The sequence below is a fragment of the Panthera uncia genome, chromosome C2, assembly GCF_023721935.1.
Source record: "Panthera uncia isolate 11264 chromosome C2, Puncia_PCG_1.0, whole genome shotgun sequence".
Lineage (NCBI taxonomy): Eukaryota > Metazoa > Chordata > Mammalia > Carnivora > Felidae > Panthera > Panthera uncia.
The window spans coordinates 53832763-53849370 of NC_064810.1; positions in this window are offsets into that span (position 1 = coordinate 53832763).

A 16608-nucleotide genomic window follows, 5' to 3' on the forward strand; every position below is an offset into this window, starting at 1 on the left:
TTGTAATTCTCCAGATTAGGTCCGAGTTCCTTCGGAAAGCTTGTCAAGAATCCTGTGCCTGGCCAAGCCCTTGGAGGACAATGGCATTGCACTTGATCCAATTACCCAATTAAAACAAACTATTACTTATATAATTACATAAAACCTTGGTTTGTGAGCATAATTCATTCCAGAAACATGCTTATAATCCAAAGCATTTGTATATCAAAGCCAATTTCAAGAACCATTGGCTCAGTTGTGATCATGTGTTGTTTTGCATCATGTACTACTCATATTGTAAGACATTGCTCATTTATCAAGGTAAAATCTGTTAGAAATGTTTGCTTGTCTTGTGAAACACTCTCAGAACAAGTTACTCACAATCCAAGGTTTTACTGTATTTATTTAGGGTCTGGTCTTCCTTGCTAGACATTAAAGTACAGGAGAACAGGGCCAATAGGTATCTTTCTCACTTAGCACTATTTCTGCAGCACCTAACACAGGGCCTGGCACATTCTTAGCAGCCAGTAAATATTTGTTGAACAAATGAAGAAGGACACTAGGGACTTGAAATCTGATCTCCACAGTGGCAGTGAGGAATTGGGAAAGCTGAAGAGGGTGTGACTAGGTAAGCTTTCTGAGCTGCTCTGACCTCAAACACAGGAGAAGCTTCCAGACAACTGTGATCACTGTGTGGACCTCTTCTGACAGCTGAGGCTGCAAAATCTGCAATATTGAATCCCCAGAAACCTGCCTAGCCATGACGTTGCAGCCTGGGACAGACAAAACAGTACACGAGCTGTGCTGCTTTATGCTTGAGTGGGGTCTTCCTGCAGAAATTCTGGTTGGGCCCAGGATTTAGAGGCCTGCCTCTCACCTCTCCAGGCCTGCCAGACCATCCTTGACTCCCGGTGCTCACCCTCATCTCCCCAGGGCTGGGTATGCTCACTAAGATCCCAGTGCAACTCGGTGAGTCAGAGCCGCCCCTGAGGGCACCCAGCCCAGGGGACAAGTGGTGTTTGCAGCCCTGCCCAAGTTCCCTGCACCACCAGTGAGTCCTTCCTGGCATACCAGCTGTGTCCACCAGGAGGAAAGGGCAACCTTGAGGGCTGTGGTTAGGGTTAGACCAAGTCTTGACCCAGAGGAGTAAGTTGTCAATACTTTGCACAAAGGCAGCCCTGCCAGAAGCATCCTTTCTGTATTTTTTTTTTTTTTTTAGCTCTAAAGAGCTAAATGTCCTAAACACACTGGTCAGTCACTATATATTATATAAAAGTGCAGGATTTGATTTTTATGTAAAGTGCGGGACTTGCTCCATTCACTTCTGCCATCGGGTTGACAGTTGGCTGGCATGGTTAAACTCTCTTCTTTCAGGCTCAACTCAGAGGAGAGGGCAAGCCGAGAGAAGGCCTGTGAAGGCTCCTCTCCCCTCTGTGTCTTGGGACAGCATTGTGCCCAAAGGCACTGAGAAGAACTGTGACTGTACAAATATATATATATATATATATATGTATATATATATATATATATGTCATCTTACCAGCCCACAAAGCAAGATATTTTCATCTAGCATCGAGTTAAACTTAATAACAGTTTAAGCTTAAAAGCCTCCCTTATGGTCTCCACAAGCATTTTGTTTCACTCTTGAAATCTGTGATCTCTACTAGAGATTGCTGAATTTAATACTCAGAATGCAGAAGAGCAGTGATTGGGTGCACACTGGAAGTGGGTGGGGGCGGGATGGCAGGGAGGGAGAGCTCGGCTGTATTCTGACAGGCTCACTCTGTGTCCACAGGGTGAAAGGTTTCCCAGGACGGAACTGATTAACATGTGATTGTCCATAAACACTGTCCACACATAGATGAGGATCAAAGGCAGTGTGCACTTACGCAGAGAAATGTGAAAGTGAAGGCATTTTCTTTCTTTCTCTTACTGGATCTCTTCTTAGACTCATAATCCTAAACCTCGGGGGATGTTTGACAATGTCAGCAGCCATTTTCAAATGTCCAGCAGTTGGCACACACCTCCTGGATGGGAGGAAAATGAACAAAATGTATCTGTTTTGCAAACTGCTGAACAGATGACTTGTAATTATAATATGTATCTGAAATTTGCATTGAAAATTTTTATTCAGAACGTACAGGGGCAGGAGAACATGGGATTTTAAATCCATGTGTGTGTGCATGCACACACGGGCACACACGGGCACACAGACTCGAGGAAGGATGAGGGAGGGCAAAAGGACAAATGGTAGCAGCAAATGCTTCTCTGTTTAATAATAAGCAGCAGAAATGGAGATGATTTGGTTTGGGAAGCCTTACTGTACTTCCGCAAAGTGATTTTTGTATTAACTGATTTGCATACTGCTGGGGCTCCCGGGTCCCTGTGCTGCATTCCCCCAGGCCTCTTCTTGCCTGCCTTCTTCCCACGAGAAGGATGGTAATAATTAAGCTAGCAGGGAAACAGAACAAAAGACGCAGCGGCAGGGGCTCAAAGTCACCTCTTCACTTTTAACTCTGTAAAGATCTGGGGACAGATCTGCCCTGTCAGCTTCTCAGGAGAAGAGTCAGACATTATTTTCTCCCTTCTAGAAAGGAAACCCATTTGAGGGATTATGAATGTTACTCTGTGTCTCAGGCTGAAGTTTAAATCTTTTCAAGCATGCAGTTATTAAGATGCCAATTTGCCTCATTTAATTACAACCTTTATTATGGTATTGAATACTTTAAATGCACTATTTATCACACCTGAAGAGACGAGCCGTTCTACCTTAATGGACCACTCTCAGTGGGCCATCTATTGATTATCTTCTCTGCTGAATTAATTCCTAGTAATCACCTAGTGAACAGTCATTAAACCCAGCGCCTCCTGCAAGCGCATGGCTGGGGCCCGCGGCCTGCGATGGGCCTTTCAGATCACAAGCAAATTTTGCCCCCTCGCCACAATTGGAGTCCACGCAGTTAATGATCAGAGGCCTTGAGAACAAGTTGGTGTCTTCACTGTAGAAAGGCTTTATTTCCAGGTGGCCAGGGCAGGACAAATCCGTTCTTCCCTGAAGAGTTTCTTCGAACTGAGCCAATGCTACTCTGTTGGGATGCCCTTGAAGGCTCCAGCTTCGAAACGCTGGTCTGTTGGAGAGTCCAGCCTCTGAGGGGGCATGCCCTGGGCGTTTCTTCTGTGGCCTGGCAGCTGCATTGCCTCCTTCCACTGCATTTGATTCAGTTGTTGAAGGAGTCCCTCATTCGTGAAGTTGACTTCAAAGAATATCTTATTGGTTCAATATTTGGATGAGGTATGCGAGGTTCAGAAAGGCTGTCCAAGCCAACAGTAGTGGGTAGGTGGTAGCTGCCTGATTTCAAGGAGACGTGGAGAAAGAAGGCAGGCCAGTAAGAGAGGCCGGAAGATGAAGTCCAGAGTTCTGCCTCTGCCTTTGCCGGGTGGAAGAAGGAGGTCCCCACAGACCCAGCATCTCCGCATCTCCCAGGTGACCTCCGCTGTCTTGTCTTTTTACAAATCCCTCTTAGGGCTCACTTACAGCACGAGGTGGAACCTGCTGTCACAGGCATGTTAGCCTTTTACAAATAAACTGTCTTCTCTAATTCAATTCCTCGGCCGTACCCAGCGGCTAGTGTGGAGGTAGATTTGCAAAGCCAAAGGGTGGGCAGTCTGGCTAGGCGCCTCCTTTCAAACTTCCAGACCAGACCCAGGTAGCATGTTCCCTTCCTTGACCTCCTCTTCCAGAACCAAGTCGCACAAGGTGGCAGAATGAGTGGAGCCTCTGGTCAAAGGTCAGGGATCTGTTCTGAAATTTGAGATGTTTCTAGACAAACTGCCAGGTCATGGCTCTTGTGCCCTGTCGGGCCATGCTAAGCCTAACACAAAAGCTAGTGGAGTTAGATTTGGCCAGCCTAGAATGTCCCTAAGTCAGTATTTATGACCTCCAGTCTCCCTCCTTGCCTCCTTTTCTCCCTGTGTGGTATCTAATAATAACAGCAGCAATAATGATAATTAAAATAATAATAATACCTATCATTTATTAAATGCTTATTAAGAACCAAGCACTACCTTAGAGCATTACATACATTATCTCGCATAATCCTGACAATAGCCTGGTGAGTTTAGCATGATGACCTCATTACTAACAGAGTCTCTGTTTGTCAGTTCTAAATGCATATGGTAGGCACTCAGGAGTTTTTGTAAAAACGTGGCCCCATGGAGATTGTTTTAGTTGCCTGGGTGGGGGAGCCTGAGAACTAATGGCTCTTAACAGTGGCTGTGTGTTGGAATCACCCAGAGAGCTTTAAAAAACATACTGATCCTTGCTCCCACCCCTACAGATTCTGATTTCATTGGCATAATGCCTGGGCTTTGGAATTTTAAAAACTGCTCCAGGTGAGTTTAATGTATAGTCAAGGCTGAGATCCACTGTGCTGAGTTGAATACTTTGCCCAAGATCTTTAGAAGTTGGGATCGAGGTTGGAACTTGAACTGGCTGACCTCAATTTGCTCCTGAGGGTTACACCTCTTTCTTTCATGGACCATTCCAACACCCTGTCAGGAGCCATTCGTTATTTACGCTTCCAGATGGATGGGTCCCAGGAGCAGTTTAAACCCCCCTTTACCTGTTTGAAGAGGTGAAATCAGCATATTCCATGAGAAGCATTTTATGACCCTGGAGGTGGGTGGAAGCATTTTGGAGGTTTGGGGGAACAGGGGTCCTGCCTGCTAAGTGTCTCACCCCACATTTACGTATGACACAGAAGTCATGAATCCTAAGGCTTGGGTGTCCCATGGCAGCTAGGAGCAGAACAGAGACTCAGTGTGCCCTGAGCCCACTTTCTCCTCACCTCATTCCAGCATCATAGCTGCTCTCACTTTGCAACTTAATCCTTACTCAAGGGGTGAAGAAAAAAATGAATTCCAATATTGTTGCACTTTCAGAAAAGGTAAAAACACTCCAGTCTCAGTGTTTGAGCTTTTGAAATCTCCCTTGCTAGACGTGGATTTTCACAATCCCTTTGTTTCTAAAATTTAGCTCCTGGCAATGGCTACCCTGGCCAAGCCAGGGGCTATCCCAGCTAGGGGTGGGCTGCCACTCCTCTTCCAAGGTCTGAGTGGAGGTGGGCAGGCAGGCCTTCCCCAGCCCAAGAAATCACCATGTAATTGAAGACCTACCAACTCTCTTTCATTGGTGTTATTTCAGGCCCCAAATGCAGGCTCTCTGGTCCAGCATGGTTGCCACCATGGATTTCTGGGAGTTCCCAGGGGGTGCCCTGCATTCCGTGATGAATGAGCCCAGTCTGACATGTATTTCTGCTTTTTGGTGGCCCCCAGAAAGCCCTGTGGGACTATGGGAAGCAGGACGCACAGCCAGTGCCACACTTTGACAGGAGGGTTCCAATTTGGTATAGCTCAAGCCAGAGGCCCTACCGAGATTTAGTGGAAACTCTTTCAGGCTTTATTCACATCTTTCTCTCTCTCTGGGACCCAGGCAGAAGTCAGGGGAGGTCCAGGCTGGGAAAGAACGTCAGAGTCAAACATTGCACTTGCCGATTCTCAAAGTACTCCCCACTTCCCCTCTCTATTGCTAAGGACTGATTGTCATTGGTCTGGTAACTCATACTTCTTTGCTCTTGTGGAAACTGCTCTTCTGGGAAATGCTTCAGTTCTTTGGGTAAAGTGACTCTGGCCTCCCTCCCCTGTCCTGGTGCCTTGGGTACACCATAGACCCAGGCTCAGATTGATTGCAGCTTGGCAGTTCTGGGCCAGTCCCTAGACATACCTTTGGAATTGCCCTTTTTAGGATTGCCGGCCCATTGGTCACTGAAGCTGTGTCTTTATAACTCCAGGAAAATGAAAAGCTAGAAAGTTCACTGAAAAGAAATTAGATGAAGAAGCCTTAGTAATACCAGCTTTATTCTTCCAGTTGTTCTTGACCAAAACTTCCCCCACCCCTCATTCTACAGGTCAACAAATCCTGAGGGTTCTATCTTCAAAACACATCCAGAGTCCTCACATTTCTTGCCACCTCTACTGCTTCGACCCTGCACCCAGACACCAGCATCTCTTGTAGGAGCTCCTGACAGCTTCTTTTGTCTTCCACCTGTGCTGCTCTGTGGTCTAGTCAATGCAGCAAAGTGATGCAGCTAAAGTTAAATCAGATCATGTCATTTCTCTGCTTAAAACCATCCCTCCAAAGGCTTTCTACCTCCTATGGGGTAAAGCCAAAATACAATGGCTTCAAGGTCCTATAAAATCTGTCCCCTTGGGACCTTTCCTTTCTGTACAACTTGTCTGCTATTTTCTTCTAATTCATTTCACTCTGGCTACAGGGCCTTTGCATGTGTTGCTTCCTTTGTCTGGGGTTGTTATTCCCCAAAATACATGCATGAGTCATTGCCTGTTGAGTTTTACTCAGATATTTAATTGTTCAATTACTTTGTATTGCATTGAATTCTAAACCCAGGTATTTGATTTTAAGCCTTTGTTTGTCATCAATTAGTTAAACCTATATGTAAAGGACAGGGAAGAATTGACCAAAACCTGCACAGGCAACTTTTCCCCCACCCTTCTTTTTAAAAAAGAAGCCACCTGTCATCGAGCTATGAGACAATTACACACACATACACACTATTTTGTATTTGACCACATGTGGGCTATATATTATGGCACATGGAAGAAATCTGTCTACTTGTTAATAAGTATATCTCAAAGGAATATCTAGATGAACCCTGGACAAGTTCTGACAACCATTTATGACCACTGAGAATCCACTGAAGTGTGAGTTTCGTTTGAAAAATGACTATTAGTAATGAAAATGTCAAGTGAACTCTGACTTTCTATAACCAGAGTAGATGGATTCACATTATTCACATTTTTACAAAGTGTCAGCATGTAAAACAGGCTCTGATCTTTCACCAGGAAAAAAAACCTTTTCAAGGTTATGGCTGGAAGCCCATAGTAGCAGTAGCTCAGGGAGGAATTTAATGGTTTTTAAATTATAGTTTTGGTGCCTCTAAATTATTCTCAGATCCTGGATAAGGCCAGACTGACCGCTCCAATATACTCATTTTCACAGGTTGGCTCTAACATGGAGATAAAATATTCATACACATATGTGAAGTATGCATTTCTGTGCCTTCTCAGTTTGTGACTGTCTATATAATACATGGCATATCTATGACTAAGTAGGAAGGGGCGCCTGGATGGTTCAGTTGGTTAAGTGTCAGACTCTTGATTTTGGCTCAGGTCATGACCTCATGATCGAGCCCTGTGTGGAGCCCCGTGTTGGGCTGCTTAAGATTCTCTTTCTCTCCCTCTGCTCCTCCCCCACTCTCTCTCTCTCTCTCTCTCTCTCTCTCTCAAAAAAAAAAAAAAAAAAAGCAAGAGAAAACTTAGAAAATACTGATTCAGTGCCAGCTTGAATTATAGACTCCAAGTAGAGACAGTTTAAAACTCAAAACAAAGTATATTGGACCCAGCCCGCCTTTTACTCAGTAGTCACATATTGCTGTATGTTTCTTTAATTATTTATGTCCCCTTGAAATCTACGCTATGACAATTCTTCAATAGTCAGTGCCAGAATTTGAATCTATTATGGTTTACTCTTATGTATCAGGTGAAATTAAAAACAAAACAAGACAAACTAACAAACAAAACACCCAGAAAACACTTCTGTATTAGTATAGCCCAAGGCAATGAACAAACACTTGATTTCGCTCATCTTCACGAAGTGGTACCCTACGGTTACTCAGGTATTTAATCATTCTTATGAAACAAAGCCTTCAAAAGGAAGAAAATGTAAAATGTTTCTACATTTGTTTTACATCCTAACTACTGCACATATGATGTCCTTCTCTGATATAGCAGTCATGTTGCTGCAGGGATTTCTTTGAGAAAAAAGTCGTACTGTCCTCTTTTGGATAAACTATGTTAAATGAAAGGGCTAGCTGCTTGCCTCTGGGGAGAAGAAATTTAAATTGTAGTTATTTTTCTATTCTCATCCAATGATATGTCACCTCTTCTTTTTTCTTTATTTTTGGCTTTTCCATATCTCTTCCAAATAGGGATAAAAATTGGGGAGGCTTGAAGTAAGCTGGGAAATCAAAGGTACTGAAAATCTGAAACTTGAAAGGAGATTCTACATGAAAATATGCTTTTCAGGTTCTCTCTACATCATCTCCATGTCCTTCTGTTTGCTTTTCTTTCAAATTCAGTATGCACCATGTGGTTTGCCCACTGCTAGTCATGGGAGATGTTTCAAAAATGGAGACAGGACCCCAGCCCCAAAGGACTCATCATGATGTGGTGACACACATGTAAGTGATCATTACAACCTGGCCAATCACTGACGACACACATACACAGAATTAAAACTCAGTTGTATTCCCATTGCATTGAAAATATTATATAGTAAAGGTAAAATGACAATTTCAACCCTCCACTTAAAATGAAAAATCTTCAATGGTTCCAGACTTTTTCCTATGCATATATCAATAGTTATGTGTTTGTGTGTTGGGGGCCCCCAAGACCACCCCCAAGTTCTATGGTTTTCCAGGAGGACTCACGGGACTTAGCATATAATCATGTTCACAAGATCTATTTACAGTGAAAAGACTTGCAGCAAGATCAACAAAGGGAGCGGGTGTAAAAGACAAACTCAGAGAAGCCAGGCACAAGCTTCCCAGGGTCTCTCCCAGTGCACTCACCCAAGACATGCTTAATTCTGCCAGCAGTGAATTACAATGGCACATATGAAATGCTGTCTGCAGGGGAAGCTCTTTAAAGACTCCGTGTCTGGGGTTTTTATGGGGCTAGTCACACAGGTAGCCTCTAACTGATACATACCAAAATTTCTGACTCCTGGAAGGAAAGCAAGAGTTCGTGTGCAACCACATTGGTTGTACAAGCAGTTTAGGCACAAGTGAGCCACTTTGCTCATTTGGGAATAGCAGAACTCTCCTGAATTCTAAGTGTCCAGATACCAGCCAAAGTCCAACCTGCTAAACAGAACTTTCAGAGGATTACTGTCAGGCCTGCTTTGTTAACTCTTTCCTACACAATTCATGTTTACACTCTATACAAAATGCTCCATCTGTCTATATTCTACTGTCTGTCTGTCTGCAACTTTTCTTTTGAAGACATCCCTGTTGGAGACACCTTCCTATGCCAGATCACACAGGTTGACCTACTTCTTTGTCATAGTATTCCATTTGTGAGACAGTTTCTTTTATTCCTAGATAGATTGAGGTTTGGTTTGTTTGCAATTTTTGATATTACAAGTTATGATCAATGAACATCAATCTTCATATACTTTTCACATATCCATGCCTACTCTTTCTGTTACATAGGCTTGTAATTGCTGTGACGTATGTTTCTAGAAATGGTATCCTGATGTCATTTGATTTAGGAAGGAAGATCACTGTGTTGGAATTTTGTACTAAATGAAATGTACTAAAATGAAGAGAGTTTGTTGGGAAAGAGGGCTATTAAAAAAGCCAGCTACAGTCGATCAGAGTCAGTGGCAGAGAGTTTGGAGAGGGGTGGATTTAGTTTGGATGTTGTAGATTTAGTCTGAAGGCAATATAACAGCTCCTATCTGTGGATGGCTAGTGAAGCGTGAGCCAGGAGAGGTAAAGATGACTCCTAGTTACATGATCTGGTGGGCAGCAGTTAAGTGTCATGCAAGGAGAGCAATTAGGAAGTAATTATAACAACTCAGGGAAGAAATGACCGGGGTTCAAATTTCCAAGTGGTCATTCATTCATACATGTCAAGCATCTGCTAAGTATCAGCTACTCTGTTAGCTGTTAGCACTAGTGCATCTTTTTTTCTTTATTTGGCCAAGAACATTGAGATAGAAACTTGATGCAATATAGATTCAAATAAACTTGGCCATTAATTAATTTCATTGTTATTCTTTTGTGAATGGCACAAAGCTTAATAAAAGCTGTAGAGAGTAATGGTGAATCACGTCCCAGATGCTTGAACAATATGCACACACTTTAGCGTAAAAATAAAAAGAAGGGGGGAAAAGGAATTATGAAAGAAAATAAGATCTCTCTTGTGTCTAGATTTGAAGACAGACTGTCTCCCACGCGCCCATCCCAGACAAATGCCCTCAGCAAGCAGGAGCGGGCGATCCTCCTCCTCACTGCGCCCAGAGAACATTCTCTCCTGCACAGTTCTGAGTATCACTTGTGGGGGCATCAAGTGTGATGTGAAAAAGAGAGGCCAGGAAGCATTTCTTTTTATTCTTTTCACTGATTTTCTGTTCCCTTCACATCTGCCCCTCCTCCCTTGTCCACGAGCCTAAAATGCAACTTCTTATTGTCTGAAGACCAGACACATATAAATCATAATTTGAATGACAAGGGGAATTTTATTTTTATAGGGTTTTATGTATCCCTCAATAGAAATTGACGTGCTTTTATGCATTTTGTTTCACAACTTGCTTGAATTTATATTGGAATCTGCTTTCTGATTAAGTTTATTTGACTAGGCAGAAAAGTCCCATCTGCATTCATTTGCACTCAGTATATGTAAGGAATGTGATCTCACACATTCTTTTAAAAATTGGTTTTCGTAGTCTCTGAAGCTCATATGGGGAGAGGGGTACACATTTTTTTCTTTCTGCATACTTAAATCTCTTTATTCTCCTTTTAATTCCTGTAAAAAGTCAAGTTACATTCTTCAAAGAAGATATACGAATGGCTAATAAGCACACAAACAGATGTTCAACATCACTAATCATTAGGGAAATGCAAATCAAAAGCACAATGAGATACCACTTCACACCCAATAGGATAGCTATTATTTTTTTTTAAAAATACAGAAAATAATATGTTGGCAAGGATGTAGAGAGGTTGGAAACTTGGTGCATTACTGGTGGGAATGTAAAATGCTGCAGGTGCTGTGGAAAACAGTATGGCGGTCTTCAAAAAATTAAAACTAGAATAACCATGTGATCCGACAAGTCTACTTTGAGGTAGAAATTTCTACTCAAAAGAATTGGAAACAGGGATTGAACAGACATCTGTACCTCAATGTTCATAGCAGCATTATTTGAAATCACCAAAGGTGGAGTCAACCCAAATGTCCATTGGCAAATGAGTAGATAAACAGAATGTGGTCCATACATACAATGGAATATATTCAGCCTTAACAAGGAATCAAATTCTGAAACATGCTACAACATGGATGAACCCTAGGAGACACTGTGCTACATGGCAAAGCCAGACACGAAAAAGCAAATATTATATGATTCAACTTGTATGAGGTTCCTAGGGTAGTAAAATCCATGCAGACAGAAAGTAGAACAGTGGGAGCCAGGCCCTGAGAGAGGGGAAATGGAGAATCATTGTACGATGGTATAGAGTTTCTGTTTGGTAAGATGTAAAATTCTAGAGACGGCTGGTGGTAATGTTTGTTATAACAATGTGAATGTATTTAATGTCACTGTGCGCTTAAAAATGGCTAAGGTGGTAGATTCTATATTAAGTATATTTTGCCACAATTTAAAAAATGAAGTAATCAAGGCTACCGGGGCAAAACTGTACTTTTCATCAGTGGTGCTTTTTCCTCATTTTGAAGGATTTTCTCTTTTTTCCATCTTTCACCCAGCTTCCTCTCTCTGTGTTGGTGCTATTTGCACTCCTCTCCCTCATCCTCATTTACCAAACTTTCTCTAATGACAGATTCTAATACAAACAATGATCCCCGAAGGTATTCAAGCCAAAATGATAGCTCCCTCTGGTATATTTTCATTTTAAGACTTAGCTCTAACTGAAAATGTTAGGTGGCACTTCCTGGGAGAGGAAGCTTTCTGGGGGCCGTAACATCTCCATGCTTTGGCCCCTGTGTCCCTGCAGAAGACTGATGTTCTGGTGACACATTCAGTCAGGAAAATGGAAGTCATGGTAGGTATTTCGAGTAAAAAGGGATTTCATACAGGGAGGAAAGTTTCCAAGTGGTTGGGAAAGCAGAAGTGAAAATGAGGGTGGGAGGAGCCATGTGCTTCAGAGACCCAGCACCGCAGCCATCCCTCCAGCCCCGTGGCCTCTGGGCCCACAGATCTCTCACCCTTACTGCCTGCATCAGCTGCTGCCCTGCAGGATCCCTCTGCTGCCGGAACTGCCTCTACCACTGCTCTTAGATTGTTGCCATGCATGCTGGAGCCAAAAAAAGAAAAAAAAATTTCCTCTACCTGCCACCCACTCTCGTGTGAGGGCCTCCTATGGGTGGAATCTAAACTGGAACCAAGATGGCAGGGGAGTCTGAGAAATACCGTTCACAGGTTTCTGGCCCTTATGATTTGGGGAGCATAGAAAGGTAGTTCCTGAGAACAGCAGGCAAGACCTGGCGCAGACCTGGTGTTTTGTGAACTTAGTGCTTTCACAGGGACAGGCTGAGCCCTGCATGACGAGACAGCCTCAGGCTCCAGAAAGATCACTTCTCCCAGGTCAAATGGACCTGCCCCACAGCTCTTACCTAGATCTTGGGCAGTGATAGCAATGAACATTTGCCAAGCCCTTTCAGGAAGCCAAAGGCTTTGTGAAGTGCCTGAGACCTCACATGCACTGTGGGGTCTGGGGGTGGGGGACAGGTGGGGTCCTGGGGGTGGGGGACAGGTTATACAGCCAATGTGTGGGGAAGCTGGGATTCAAACCCAGGTCTCAGTGGTTCCTCTCATAGTGAACTCTTGGAGCTTCCATTTCCACCTCCCAGTCTTGCTGGGGATTTGATGAGACTCTGGAGATACATGTCCTATTTTATGTGTCTATTCCTATCCCCAGGAATGTGGCCTTCGGCTCTCTCCATGGGTCCTGTGTCAGCAAGCACTTCTGAGGAGACCATTCGTGATAAGGTCTCCTCCCCACTGCAACTCCCCACCAGGATCTGCACAGTGTGCTGGTCGATACCGCTGCCTCCTGGTTCTGGCAAATCATCCTAGTCCTTCACCTAAGAGGGACGTCAAAAGACTTGAAGTTGTTTCTGCTGCTGGGTAACTTTTTCCTATTCAACCTGCATTCATTTCCAATGGCTGCTGTAATAAATTACCACAGATTTGGTGACTTAGTGGAAATGGATTTTCTCACAGTTCTGGAGGCCCAAGTCTGAAATCAAGGTGGCAGCAAGGCCACTCTCCCTCCAGAGGCTCTAGGGGAAGATCCTTCCTTGCCTTTTCCAGATATGGTGGCTCCAGGCATTCCTTTGCTTAAAGTCATGTGACTCCAGTCTCTATCACCATCTTCAAATCGACTTCTCTTCTGTGTGTCTATTTAATCTCCTTTGGCCTCACTCTTCTAAGACTACTTGTGATGGCAGTTAGGGCCCCCCAGACAGTCCAGGTTGATCTCCTCATCTCAAGATCCTTAATTTAGTCATGTCCACGAAGACTCTTCTCCCTGAATAAGGTAATATGCGTATGTTCCAGGGATTGGGATGTGGCCATATGTTTGAGGACACCATTCAGTCCACTGTATCCCTCCCAAGGGAGGAAAGAAAAGCAAAGAGATATTTTCTGCTATCTTTTCCCAGGAGCATATCTTTAGACATGGGCTTTTCTCCTTCATTCCGTAGCATCTTCCTTCTAATACCTTTCAGCCAGCACCACCAAAAAAATCACAAATCCTGACACACACACTAAACAGGTGGATATTGACAATTACAGCTTTTGGTCTTCTTTGGTTGAGCAAAGTTCACAGACTCAGGCCTTGTTTCCATTTCAGGCCAAACAACACTGCCTTTAGCTCCATTGTCAAAAATTCCTCCATGGTTCTCACCTCAGAGAAACTACTCAAATTAGTCTCCTCCTTTCTGGTACTCTGCCCTATAAAAAACAGAAGAAAGATTTCTCCAACTAATTTATTCCTCTCTGGTTTCTTTTTCCTGGACTTTATTTCAGTAAAAACTTCTTCAGTATTCTTCAATTTTGGAATTGTGTCACGTAAATGGGATTAACATCCAAATTTTCTGTTTCCTTCCTTCCAGATCTCCACGTCTTGCCCTGCCCCACCCCCCAACATTCACTACATTTTCACTTCTCACTGTTTTCCCAGGATGTCATTAATAAAAGCATAAAACACAGGCATTGGATGACTTGGTGATACTGTACTGGCCCAGGAAGAAAGGAGGTGATTACCCTTCATTCTCACACAGTATTTGGGAGAGGGGTGGTCTCCACTCTCTGAAACTTCAGTGGAAAGATGATCAGCAGGCTTGGTTCTCTGCTATCTCCACCTGGAGCAAAGGACTGGAGTCAGTTGGCTCACCTCTCCCTATGTGGGGTTGATTCCATGTGAAATAAGACTTGCAAGTTCTCACAGCTTGGCTCCCAAGCTGAAGTAGGGGTTCCTTGCTCTGTTAACCATTTGGTAGATAGTCTCCTTCACTTTATACCAAGGACCTGGTCTCTTGATTCTCATACATCCTTTGAACACCATTTGAAGAGCTTCCATTTGTACAGCACTTCTAATTTTGCAGAACTTTGCACAGAGATTCTTATTTGATCCTGACAACAAGCCAGTGAAGCAGGTGGCTGGATGTTACTGCCCTCACTTTACAGATTAAGAGACTGTGGTTATGTGATTTGTACCAAGCCACCAGCCTATAAGTGGCAAAGTGGCCTGTAAGTGGGACCCCAGGGTAGGAACTGTGGTTATAAAAGTAGTTTGCTTTCTGCTCCTGGCCTTTTCCTCTTATTCTTCCCCTCCCCCTTCTTTTTCCTTCTTTCTCTTTTCACCTTCTCCATGCCCTCTGACTCAGTTCCCTACTATTCATCTTCCTCTCTATTCTGATTATTTCCGCCAGTCTCCTAAACCTGAGTTTCTATACTAACTTCTTTACTAATAACTGTGTAACCTTGCATATATTTCTTAACTTCTCTGAGCCTCAATATCCTCATCTGAAAACAGGGTTAATACTGACTTTCATGCAGGGCCATGGTGAAGCTTAATAAGATTTTATACATACATACATACACACACACACACACACATACACACGCACGCGAGCACACCCACACATATCCAAAGAGACAGAGAAAGACAGAGAGAAATTAATAATCTGGCATTTGGTTGGTAGTCAACAGACATTTCCTTTCTCTCCTTTTTTAGTAGTGTGGACACATAGCTAAGATTGTACATACATTCTTGCCCCCATTCACCTGTGTCATCCTTATCATAGAACTGTTGGATTTGATTTAACAGAAGACCTTCGCTGTGCATCTGTGACTATGAACCGTGGCCAAATGAGAAAAGCCTGATAGATGTGGCTGGGGTGATTAATAGCAGCCTGTCCTCAGAGCTCTGAGAGTGGTGAGTGAGACGCATTGCCCTGGCTCTACTTCTAATTCTGTGTTGTCATGTGCGGCTGTTTGCCCAAGAGGAAGCCCTGTGTCCACAGCACGGCTTCTGGCTGCAAGCCCTGGATTTCTTGGGTCATCAAGACAGATTCTCTGAGTGGAAAAGAAAAGGATACAGAGCAGTGGTATTTACCCAGAGAAGGGTGTGAACACAGGGTGCGTGTGTGGGTGGACTTTCATCCCTGACCAATCTCATCACTGGACAAAGTAGGACCCAGAGAAGACACAACAGAGCCATGCCTGTGCTGGTTTGCCCCCATTCCCATGATGCCAGTATCTCCTGCTTTCCCAGTGAGAAATTCGTCATTAGGACAGAATGCCTAGGAATGGAAGAGCCCAGAGATATGGCTTGTTTTCAAACGTGCTATTTACTGATCTTCACCCATCTTCTGCAAATGAGATAGTGTTATTTTGCAAAGCCAGGTACTTACCTGCTTCTCTTCTGCATTTATCTAACTGCCTTAGCACAAGGAGGTTTAAACAGAAAGAATCTTGGGCTGTGTCATCGTTGCCTACTAAAGTTAGGATTTTCTCCCCCCACCTATGTGTTTTGAACATTGTTGTCAGGCTGGAAATAAATCTTGAGGCAGAGCATTGATTCCATTCAAGGGGAAACAACAGTGAATATGGCGTATTCTTTCAAAGGCCAGTTGTCAGTTTCTAAACGGTACTTCCAGGGCTGAGATCAGCCAGGAATCGGGAAGCGGGGGTCCTGGTCTGCTGGGCCAGTGTCCCTGATATCAGCCTCACTCTGGAGTTGGATAAAACCCACAGTTCCTATTTGAAATTGGATAGTTAGATGATGTGTCTCTTGGCTTCAACTCTGAAGGCTGGTGCCCAGAGCCAATCTTTGGCAAAAGGGAGAAGAATGAAGTTTGTTTCTCCCTCAAACTTTCCCAGCTTCCCTCTCCCTCCCCTTTTCTCCTGTTCCTCTCCAAGTTCCCAGGACTTTGTCCCTCTTGTACCCCATCCACAGACTCTGAGAGGATCTGAGGCATAGTTTCTACATGTGCAAGTGGATGATATCATCCAGAGCAGTGCTTCACAACTTTAAAGTGTGTACGGATCTCCCGCATTATTAACATGCCGGTTCTGGTTCAGCAGCTCTGGAGTGGGCTCTGAGATTCTGCGTTTTTAACAAGCTCCTGATGATGTCCATGAAGCTGGTCTGTGGACCACACTTTGGGTAATGTGTAGGGAAAACCTCCAATCCTCCTCTTTTGTTTCTTCATTACTCTGACACCACTACCACACTGACAATGCTT